This window comes from Pelobates fuscus, chromosome 1, assembly GCF_036172605.1.
Source record: "Pelobates fuscus isolate aPelFus1 chromosome 1, aPelFus1.pri, whole genome shotgun sequence".
Taxonomy (NCBI): Eukaryota; Metazoa; Chordata; class Amphibia; order Anura; family Pelobatidae; genus Pelobates; species Pelobates fuscus.
In genome coordinates this window covers 419,442,289-419,453,923 of record NC_086317.1, presented here as the reverse complement: position 1 = coordinate 419,453,923, position 11,635 = coordinate 419,442,289, and positions in this window count along the sequence as shown.

Here is an 11,635-nt window from a genome sequence, read left to right as displayed (position 1 = left end):
CCTATATTTAACCCTGTAACTTTCTTGGACACCATAAAACCTGCACATGGGGGTACTATTGTACTCGGGAGACTTCGCTAAACACAAATATTAGCGTTTAAAAACAGTAAAACATATCACAACGATGAAATCTTCAATACAATTTTAGTTGTTTGCATTTTTCACACACAAGTGGTACTTTCACTGATGATATAATTGCTGTGATACAATTTAAGTATTTTAAAACACTAATATTTGTGTTAGGCGTAGTCTCCCGAGTATAACAGTACCCTACATGTACAGGTTTTCAAAAGTTACTGAGTCAAATATAAGGCTTGAATTTCCTTTTTATTCACATTGAAATTTGCTAGATTGGTTATGTTGCCTTTGAGACCCAGGGCTCGAGTCCTGCAGGAACGCATGGGAACGGCGTTCCTGCACTTTTTACAAAGCAGGAACGCCGTTCCCGTTACCAGTCCTGCAGGACCTGCCCTGCTACCTGCACACAGGGACCATCACATGCTGTGTTCCCTCTCCAGCTCTAACTCTCGCGAGACCGCGGATTACCATGGCAACGCTCCGCACAGGCGAGTCTCGCGAGAGTTAGAGCTGGAAAGGGAACACAGCGTGTGATGGCCCCTGTGTGCAGCGGCTGCTTCCCTCCACCGGACAACCAGGTGATCTCCCCCCTCCCTGACTAGGTAAGAAGCAGGGAGGGGGGAATAAAATTAAAAAAAATACACATAAAGTTAAAAAAAAATGCTTCACCCCCCTATCATCCAACACACACACACACATCATCCAGCACACACACACACACACACACCATCCAGCGCACACACACACACACACATCATCCAGCACACACACATCATCCAGCACACACACACACACACACACCATCCAGCACACACACACTGTTGCGGTCACCGGCCCGCCGAGCCTCACGGCCGTGCCCGACCGGCACGGCCACGCCGACAACACGAGCTTACCTGCTCGTCGGCGAGCCGGGAACCGCTCCTTCCGTTCTTCCGGGCATCACGCCCGAATCAAACATGGCGCCGGCCACGTGGTCTCGCCTAAGAGTAGCTCCGCCCCCGAAAATTATACCAACGTGTGCGTGACGTCACAACGTCAACGCACACGCACGTTTTGGGGTCAGAGGTCGCCCTCTGACCAATCATAGCCTAGAGAGGGGTATTTAAAACCCTAGCTTTTCCCATTACTTTGCCATGTCGTGGTTTCAGTTTCCTGATTTCCTGAGAGTGCTATTTCCGTGATTCTGATTTCCTGGTATCCTGATCCTTGGCGTTTCCCTGGTTATTCTGATCTCTGGTTTCCCTGACTTGGCTTGTTTTATCGGTATTGAGTATTTTCTGGCTTCCTTGACCTCGGCTTTCCCTTTGACCATTCTCTGTCTCTAGCGTATTAGTCCGGCCAGTCTAAGGTCCGGTTTACGCTCCATCCTGTTATTTTCCTTTTCTTACCTATGTATATGTTTACATAGTTTCTGCGTGCTGGACCACATTACTAGTCATGACATTACGACATGGCCATGGATCCTGCAGAACTATGCAAGCATATGATCGCCTGTGAGAGTAGGGTGGAGGATATGGACCACAGGTTAGACCAATTTGCCCAGGCATTTCAGACCTTGCTCCAGAGGACTGCCTATTTAGAGGTCCCTCCGGTACCACCTGTGGTTCCGCCACCTGTAGTGGTTCCCGTACCACATAAACCACCGTCCATAACCTTGTCACCGCCCCCTCGCTATGGAGGTGATTCTAAGGAATTCAGAGGTTTTTTAAACCAAATTGAATACCACTTTGAGGCCTCCCCAGGTTCATTCCCAACAGATAGATCAAAAATAGGCTATCTGATGAACCAATTAACTGGAAAAGCCTTGACCTGGGCTAACCCCTTATGGGAAAGTGGTGACGCAGTAGCCCGTGATTACAGTACTTTTCTTACGGCCTTTAAGGCTACGTTTGAACCTAAAGGCAGGGAGAAGAATGCTGCCAAAGCCCTTATGAGAATCTAGCAAGGCAGTCATTCTGTTGCCGATTATGCAATAGAGTTCAGGACATTAGCGTCTGAGGTTGATTGGACCAATAGTGGTCTGATGGCTGCTTTCTCTGAAGGTCTAGCTGAGAGTATACAAGATGAGACTGCAGCTAGAGACCTTCCGGTTAATCTTAATGAGTTTATTGCCTACATGATAGACATTGATAACCGGCTCAGAGAGAGAGAGAAAAACAAACAACGTAACAGACGTTCTAATTTGTCCATAGCTCCTCGTTTCTCTAACCCAGTGGTGAGTAGCCAAACGCCTCTTCCAGAACCTGAACCTATGCAATTGGGTAGCGCTAAACTCACTGAGGCAGAGAGACAACACAGACGTAACGAGGGGTTATGTATGTATTGTGGCAAGACGGGACATCTAAGATCGTCATGCCCGGTTCGGCCGTAAAACTTGCACACCTAAGGCACGTACGGGGACCGACCTTAGGTGTGATGTATATGTCCCCTAAATTGACTAAGAACCGTTTCCTTGTCAAAGTAACCTTATCTTTCAAGAACACTACTGTTCAGTGTGAGGCTATGATTGACTCTGGGGCAGCGGAGAATTTCCTAGACAAAGAATTCTCTGCAAAACATCTCCTGCCCTTAAGACATAAAGAGAAACCGATAGCAGTCGAGGCCATTGATGGAAGGCCTCTTACCCAGCCTTTCATCACACACGAAACTCTGCCAATCACTGTTTCAGTGGGTATTCTCCACTCTGAAGAAATGACCTTTCAAATCATATCTTCACCTACAGTTCCGATAATACTCGGTTTCCCTTGGCTCCTGAAACACAATCCACGTTTGGATTGGATTGAAGGAGAGATTGTGAGTTGGGGTGAGAGATGCAAAGGTGTTTGCTTTAAGCAAATCCCACAACCTATTGGTACCATTAATGTTCCTGTTGCACCTCCCTTGACCACACAAATTCCACCGCAGTACATGGATTTGAAAGAGGTATTTAACAAGGTCCAGTCAGAAGGGTTACCTCCTCATAGACCTTATGACTGTACCATAAACTTATTACCAGGGACTATGCCTCCCAAGGGAGGAGTCTATGCCTTGTCCCCCCAGGAAAATCTTTGTTTGGAGGAATATATTAAAGATGCTCTCAGAAAGGGTCATATCCGTAGGTCCTCCTCACCAGCCGGGGCTGGATTCTTCTTTGTCTCTAAAAAAGAAGGAGACCTACGCCCTTGTATTGATTATAGGGGTTTGAATAGGATTACCATAAAAAATGCCTACCCTATTCCCCTTATATCAGAGCTGTTTGACAGATTGAGGGGAGCTCGAGTCTTTACCAAGCTCGATCTCCGAAGCGCATACAATCTAGTCAGGATTAAGGACGGTCACGAATGGATGACCGCATTTAACACCAGAATGGGACATTACGAATACCTGGTTATGCCATTTGGATTATGTAACGCTCCAGCGGTATTCCAGGATTTTATTAACGATGTCCTAAGAGAGTACCTTCACATGTTCATTCTAGTGTACTTGGACGACATTCTCATCTATTCCCCAGACCTAGAGACACATCACGAACATGTGAGAATTGTACTGAAAACCCTGTTACAGAACGGCCTTTACTGTAAACTGGAGAAATGCCAGTTTGACCAAACGGAGATACAATTCCTTGGATACATTATATCTCCGTCTGGTTTCCAGATGGATCCCCGTAAACTGGAGGCAGTCTTACAGTGGCCATTACCCAAGGGCCTTAAAGCCACTCAACGCTTTATAGGTTTTGCGAATTACTACCGCAAATTCATAAAGGGTTTTTCCTCCGTGATTTCCCCTATAACCAATTTAACCAAAAAAGGAGCAAATTGTACATCTTGGCCCAAAGAAGCAAGAGAGGCATTTGAACTGTTAAAATCTTTATTTTCCTCAGCACCTGTCCTGACCCATCCTGATCCAACCAAACCATTTATCCTAGAGGTGGATGCATCAGAGACAGGAGTTGGAGTCATTCTGTCTCAAAGAGAAAGTCCTGATACACCTTTACATCCTTGTGGATTTTACTCTCGCAAACTCACACCTGCAGAGAAGAATTATGACATAGGGAATAGGGAACTTTTGGCCATTGTACTTGCCCTTAAGGAATGGAGGCATCTCTTGGAAGGTTCCAAAGAGCCACTTTTGATCTTTACTGATCATAAGAATTTGGCTTATATTGGGGACGCTAAGAGACTGTCCTCTCGTCAGGCTAGATGGTCATTGTTCCTCTCCCGATTAAATTTCATAATTACGTACAGGCCTGGTACTAAAAACACCAAGGCAGATGCACTTTCTAGGCAGTTTGAGACAGATGAAGCTACGGAACAGGTGATATATCCTATTATACCTCCTGAATGCCTCATTGCCAAAACAGTTACCGAAGTGTCTTCTCCACTCTTCTGTGCCATAATAGCAGATCAAACTCAGGCACCTGTGGGAAAACCTCCGGACAAACTGTATGTGTCACCTCAGTTTCGAAAGAAGGTACTAGATTTGTTCCATGACAACCTCACAGCGGGCCATCCTGGAGTCCATAAAACCCTCTGTGCCATCTCCCGGAGGTTTTGGTGGCCTGCTCTTAGAAACGATATCAAAGAATATGTTGGGGCATGTCAAATATGTGCCGTTTCTAAAGTTCCTCCTAGATCGCCTCCTGGACTCTTACAACCACTGCCCATACCCAGTGCTCCTTGGACCCACTTAGCCATGGATTTCATTGTGGATCTACCCAGTTCAAACGGGTTTAATACAGTCCTTATGGTTATCGATAGGTTCACAAAGATGGCACATTTTGTCCCCCTTAAAAAATTACCATCTGCTCAAGATCTAGTTCAAATATTCTTGAGAGAGATCTTTCAGTTGCACGGTGTACCTAAAAGCATAGTATCTGACAGAGGTACCCAGTTTGTTTCTAGGTTTTGGCGTTCCTTTTGTAAGCGATTAGGCATTAAACTCTCCTTTTCGTCGGCGTATCACCCTCAAACTAATGGAGCAGCAGAGAGGGCGAATCAGTCTCTAGAAGCCTATTTACGTTGCTTTATAAATGCCAATCAGTCTAACTGGTGTGAGCTCTTACCCATGGCTGAGTTCGCCAGGAACAACGCCACTCATGAATCTTCTAATCATAGTCCATTCTTTGTAAATCAGGGTTATCACCCCGCTGTTTTTCCTTCTGAATTCTCAGACACGGAAATTCCTGCCTTGAACACCCGTTTGGAATCAATTCATGATACCTGGGATTCCGTCCATTCAGCTCTGCAGAAAGCTTCATTACGAGCAAAGGCCCAAGCTGACAAAAAACGGGGCGCTAATCCTGTATATCTTCCAGGTGACAGGGTGTGGCTCTCCACAAAACATATCAAGCTTAAGGTCCCGTCCATGAAATTTGCCCCTCGGTACATAGGTCCCTTTCGAGTTACCCAACGTATTAATCCAGTGACCTATTCTTTGGCACTTCCGGCTCATATGAGAATTGCAAATACTTTCCATGTGTCTCTGCTCAAGCCCCTTACTTGCAATCGCTACACCAGGTTATCCACTCCTCCTCCGCCCTTGGTAGTGGGTGATCAAGAAGAATACGAAGTCCGTTCTATCATGGACTCCAAATTATCCAGAGGTGTCTTGTCCTATCTCGTTGACTGGAAGGGTTATGGTCCCGAGGAACGTTGTTGGGTTCCTGCTGACCGGGTCCATGCGCCCCGTCTTATCCGGTCATTTCACAACCGCTTTCCTCTTAAGCCGGGTCCTTCCCGCCCGGTGCGCGGTCTTCGAGTGGGGGGTACTGTTGCGGTCACCGGCCCGCCGAGCCTCACGGCCGTGCCCGACCGGCACGGCCACGCCGACAACATGAGCTTACCTGCTCGTCGGCGAGCCGGGAACCGCTCCTTCTGTTCTTCCGGGCATCACACCCAAATCAAACATGGCGCCGACCACGTGGTCGCGCCTAAGAGTAGCTCCGCCCCCGAAAATTATACCAACGTGTGCGTGACGTCACGACGTCAACGCACACGCACGTTTTGGGGTCAGAGGTCGCCCTCTGACCAATCATAGCCTAGAGAGGGGTATTTAAACCCCTAGCTTTTCCCATTACTTTGCCATGTCGTGGTTTCAGTTTCCTGATTTCCTGAGAGTGCTATTTCCGTGATTCTGATTTCCTGGTATCCTGATCCTTGGCGTTTCCCTGGTTATTCTGATCTCTGGTTTCCCTGACTTGGCTTGTTTTATCGGTATTGAGTATTTTCTGGCTTCCTTGACCTTGGCTTTCCCTTTGACCATTCTCTGTCTCTAGTGTATTAGTCCGGCCATTCTAAGGTCCGGTTTACGCTCTATCCTGTTATTTTCCTTTTCTTACCTATGTATATGTTTACATAGTTTCTGCGTGCTGGACCACATTACTAGTCGTGACACACACCATCCAACACACACACACATCATCCAACACACACACACATCATCCAGCACACACACACCATCCAACACACACACACACACACACACATACACAAACACCATCCAAAACACACACACACATCATCCAACACACACACACACACACATCCAACACACACACACATAATCCAACACACACACACACCACACACCACCCAACACACACACACACATCATCCAGCGCACACACACACACACATCATCCAACATACACACACATCATCAAGCACACACACACATCATCCAGCACACACACACACACACATCATCCAACACACACACACATCATCCAGCACACACATCATTATCCAGCACACACACACACACACACATACACAAACACCATCCAAAACACACACACACATCATCCAACACACACACACACATCCAACACACACACACATAATCCAACACACACACACACCACACACCACCCAACACACACACACACATCATCCAGCGCACACACACACACACATCATCCAACATACACACACATCATCAAGCACACACACACATCATCCAACACACACACACACACACATCCAACACACACACACATCACCCAACACACACACACACATCATCCAGCGCACACACACATCATCCAACATACACACACATCATCAAGCACACACACACATCATCCAGCACACACACACACATCATCCAACACACACACATCATCCAGCACACACATCATCATCCAGCACACACACACACATCATCCAGCACACACACACACACTCACACATATGATCCAGCAAACACACACACACACATGATCCAGCGCACACACATGCACATCTTCCAGCACACACACACACTTCATTCATTATACACAATCTGCATTCATTATACATACTCTGCACTCACTACAAACACTCTGCATTCATTATACACACTCTGCACTCACTACAAACACACTACATTCACTATACACACTACATTCACTACACACTACATTCACTACACACTACATACACTGCATTCATTATACACACTCTGCACTCACTACAAACACACTGCATTCATTATACACACTCTGCACTCATTACAAACACACTACATTCATTGTACACACTCTGCACTCACTACAAACACATTACATTCACTATACACACTCTGCACTCACTACAATCACACTACATTCACTATACACACTCTGCACTCACTGCAAATACACTACATTAATTACACACACTGCACTCACTACACACACTGTATTCATTATACACACTCTGCACTCACTACAAACAGACTAAGTTCATTATACACACTCTGAACTTACTACAAACACACTACATTCATTATACACACTCTGCACTCACTACAAACACACTGCATTGATTATACACACTCTGAACTCACTACAAACACACTACATTCATTATACAAACTCTGCACTCACTACAAACACACTGCATTCATTATACACACACTGCACTCACTAGACACACTACATTCATTATACACATTCTGCACTCACTACAAACACACTACATTTATTATACACACTTTGCACTCACTACAAACACACTACATTTATTATACACACTGCACTCACTACATTCATTATACACACTCTGCACTCACTACAAACACACTGCATCATTAGACACACACTGCACTCACTACAAACACACTACATTCATTATACACACTCTGCACTCACTACAAACACACTACATTTATTATACACACTGCACTCTCTACATTCATTATACATGCTCAGCACTCACTACAAACACACTGCATTCATTATACACACTGCACTCACTGGACACACTACATTCATTATACACATTCTGCACTCACTACAAACACACTACATTTATTATACACACTTTGCACTCACTACAAACACACTGCATGCATTATACACACTGCACTCACTAGACACACTACATTCATTATACACATTCTGCACTCACTACAAACACACTACATTTATTATACACACTTTGCACTCACTACAAACACACTGCATTCATTATACACACTCTGCACTCACTACAGAAACACTGCATTCATTATACACACTCTGCACTCACTACAAACACACTGCATTCATTATATACACTCTGCACTCACTACAGAAACACTGCATTCATTATACACACTCACTCTCTACATTCATTATACACGCTCAGCACTCACTACAAACACACTGCATTCATTATACACACTGCACTCACTGGACACACTACATTCATTATACACATTCTGCACTCACTACAAACACACTACATTTATTATACACACTTTGCACTCACTACAAACACACTAGATTTATTATACACACTGCACTCACTACATTCATTATACACACTCTGCACTCACTACAAACACACTGCATGCATTATACACACTGCACTCACTAGACACACTACATTCATTATACACATTCTGCACTCACTACAAACACACTACATTTATTATACACACTTTGCACTCACTACAAACACACTGCATTCATTATACACACTCTGCACTCACTACAGAAACACTGCATTCATTATACACACTCTGCACTCACTACAAACACACTGCATTCATTATATACACTCGGCACTCACTACAAACACACTACATTCATTATACACACTCTGCACTCACTACAAACACACTACATTCATTATACACACTCTGCACTCACTACAAACACACTACATTCATTATACACACTCTGCACTCACTACAAACACACTACATTCATTATGCACACTCTGCACTCACTACAAACACACTACATTCACTATACACACTCTGCAGTCACTACAAACACTAAATTCATTATACACACTCTGCACTCACTACAAACACTAAATTCCTTATACACATTCTGCACATTTACATATACATTTATTATTAGTGATGTCCCGAACGGTTCGCTGGTGAATAGTTCTTGGCAAACATAGCGTGTTCGCGTTCTTTGGAATTTGGAAGTTCTTTGGAATTTTCCCATGCTGTGTAAAAAACGCAGAGCACTGTGATTGGATGGATTTCAAGCCCACCAATCAGAGTGCTCTTTGTCATTTTACACAGCGTGGGAAAATTCCAAAGTGTAAAATGACACAGAGCACTATGATTGGATAGCTTGAAATCCATCCAATCACAGTGCTCTGTGTCATTTTACACAATGTGGGAAAGTTCTTTGGTTCTTAAACACACATCATCCAGCACACACACACCATCCAACACACACACACACACACATACACAAACACCATCCAAAACACACACACATCATCCAACACACACACACATCCAACACACACACACATCACCCAACACACACACACACATCATCCAGCGCACACACACATCATCCAACATACACACACATCATCAAGCACACACACACATCATCCAGCACACACACACACATCATCCAACACACACACATCATCCAGCACACACATCATCATCCAGCACACACACACACACATCATCCAGCACACACACACACACACACTCACACATATGATCCAGCAAACACACACACACACATGATCCAGCGCACACACATGCACATCTTCCAGCACACACACACACACTTCATTCATTATACACAATCTGCATTCATTAGACATACTCTGCACTCACTACAAACACTCTGCATTCATTATACACACTCTGCACTCACTACAAACACACTACATTCACTATACACACTACATTCACTACACACTACATTCACTACACACTACATACACTGCATTCATTATACACACTCTGCACTCACTACAAACACACTGCATTCATTATACACACTCTGCACTCATTACAAACACACTACATTCATTATACACACTCTGCACTCACTACAAACACTTTACATTCACTATACACACTCTGCACTCACTACAATCACACTACATTCACTATACACACTCAGAAATACTTCAAACACACTACATTCATTATACACACTCTGCACTCACTGCAAATACACTACATTAATTACACACACTGCACTCACTACACACACTGCATTCATTATACACACTCTGCACTCACTACAAACAGACTAAGTTCATTATACACACTCTGAACTTACTACAAACACACTACATTCATTATACACACTCTGCACTCACTACAAACACACTGCATTGATTATACACACTCTGAACTCACTACAAACACACCACATTTATTATACACACTGCACTCACTACATTCATTATACACACTCTGCTCTCACTGCAAACACACTGCATTCATTATACACACACTGCACTCACTAGACACACTACATTCATTATACACATTCTGCACTCACTACAAACACACTACATTTATTATACACACTTTGCACTCACTACAAACACACTACATTTATTATACACACTGCACTCACTACATTCACTCTGCACTCACTACAAACACACTGCATTCATTATACACACACTGCACTCACTGCAAACACACTACATTTATTATACACACTGCACTCTCTACATTCATTATACACGCTCAGCACTCACTACAAACACACTGCATTCATTATACACACTGCACTCACTGGACACACTACATTCATTATACACATTCTGCACTCACTACAAACACACTACATTTATTATACACACTTTGCACTCACTACAAACACACTACATTTATTATACACACTGCACTCACTACATTCATTATACACACTCTGCACTCACTACAAACACACTGCATGCATTATACACACTGCACTCACTAGACACACTACATTCATTATACACATTCTGCACTCACTACAAACACACTACATTTATTATACACACTTTGCACTCACTACAAACACACTGCATTCATTATACACACTCTGCACTCACTACAGACACACTGCATTCATTATACACACTCTGCACTCACTACAAACACACTGCATTCATTATATACACTCTGCACTCACTACAAACACACTACATTCATTATACACACTCTGCACTCACTACAAACACACTACATTCATTATACACACTCTGCACTCACTACAAACACACTACATTCATTATACACACTCTGCACTCACTTCAAATACACTACATTCATTATACACACTCTGCACTCACTACAAACACACTACATTCACTATACACACTCTGCAGTCACTACAAACACTAAATTCATTATACACACTCTA